Source organism: Arachis hypogaea, chromosome 9 (genome assembly GCF_003086295.3).
Source record: "Arachis hypogaea cultivar Tifrunner chromosome 9, arahy.Tifrunner.gnm2.J5K5, whole genome shotgun sequence".
Taxonomy (NCBI): Eukaryota; Viridiplantae; Streptophyta; class Magnoliopsida; order Fabales; family Fabaceae; genus Arachis; species Arachis hypogaea.
The window spans coordinates 65,300,370-65,302,277 of NC_092044.1; positions in this window are offsets into that span (position 1 = coordinate 65,300,370).

Genomic DNA, 1,908 nt, shown 5'->3' on the forward strand with positions numbered 1-1,908 from the left:
ACTTAATGCATCTCACTATTTCTTTTCAAATGAAAATTTTTTTCTTTTAAGCATGGTGGTGATACAATGGATATTTTATAATAGAAAATAAAACAAAAGATAAAACTAGGAAAATGATAAAGGACTACTTATGATCATGAACTTAGAAAAGAAACAGACAGTAAACTAAAGTACACTGAAAACATAATAAGACAGAGAGGGGTAATGGGAATGAACAACCTTAGTGACAACGACTACTGCTCCCTCTTGAGAGTCCAATGGAGCGTTTGAGCTCCTTTATCTCATGCCTTGCCTCTGCTGCTCCTCCATCATCCTTCTCTAGTCTTCTATCATTTCATGGAGGGTAGTGGCGTGCTCAGTGTGCTCTACCCTCAGCTGCTCCACGTTTGAGCTCAGTTATCCTATTGAGGTGTTCAGTTGATCCAATAGTCACGGGGAGGAAAATACATCCCTTGAGGCATCTCAGGGATCTCAGGTTGAGGCAGTTGCATAGGCTCTTGTTGGAGTCCTTGTGCTGGCTCTCTGACATTCTCCATCCTTGCCCTTGTGACGGACTTATCCTTCTCAATGAGAGCATCACCCGCAATGTTAATTCCAACCGAATTGCAAATACGATAGATGAGGTGTGGGAAGCCTAGCCTTGCCTTGGTGGAGGCTTTTGTGGCTACCTTGTATATTTCTTGAGGGATTACCTCGTGCACCTCCACTTCATTTCCAAGCATGATGCAATGCACCATTATTGCTCGGTCAATAGTAACTTCAGAGCAGTTACTAGTGGGGATGATTGAGCGTTGCACAAGCTCCAACCATCCTCTTGCCACTGGCTTGAGGTCAAGCCTACTTAGTTGGTAGGGATTTCCGTGTGCATCTAGCCTCCATTGAGCTCCCTCTAAACAGATGTCTATGAGCACTTGCTCCAACCTCTGATCAGAGGGTAGGGATTTCCGTGTGCATCTAGCCTCCATTGAGCTCCCTCTAAACAGATGTCTATGAGCACTTGCTCCAACCTCTGATCAGAGTTGACCCTTTTAGTGTAAGAGTTTGGGTCTTCTAACATTTGAGGCAGTTGGAGCGCCATCCTCACACTTTCTGGACTAAAGTCCAATAGTTGCTCTCGGACCATGGTGTGGTAGTTCTTGGCTTTTAGGTTGACATTAGTGTCATGCCCATTTGTGACCCAAGCATTGGCATAGAATTCTTGCACCATTAGTATGCCAATAGCTGAGATAGGATGGGCTAGAATTTTCTAGTCCCTTCTCCAGATTTCTTTAAGGATTTCTGGATACTCATCCTTCTTCAGCTTAAAGGGGACCTCAGGAATCATCCTTTTGTGCCTCACCACATCATAGAAGTGATCTTGGTGGGCTCTAATGAGGAATCTCCATGATTCTTATGGTTCAGAAGAAGAAGCAGGAGCCTTTCCCTTTCTCTTCCTTAAGGCTTCAGTGATCTTGGGTGCCATACTTAGGAATGGTAGAAGTCAAAAAATAAAGCTTTTACAATACCAAACTTAAGATTTTGCTTATCCTCGAGTAAATATAAATAAAAGAGAAGAAGGGAGTATTGGGAAGAAGAATTATAGAAGGGAAAGGGAGAGAAGATTTTCGCCAAGTGGGGTGCGTGAGGAAGGGGAAGAGTGTGTAGAGTGTATAAGGGAAGATGAAAAGAGTGTTTAAGTGTGATGAGAATGAGAGGAATGAATGGGTATTTATAGGGGTGGGAGGGTTAGGGTTTGGTTATGAGGGAGGGTAGAATGGGTAGGAATGGTTTGAATTTAAAGTAGGTGGGGTTGGTGGGAATTGAATGATGAGAGTGATGAAAGGTTTTGGGAAGAGGAAAAGGTGATGTGGATGTAATTGGTGGAGGGTGTATGGGGAAGAGGAAAAGTAAGGTGTTGGTTTCAAGGTT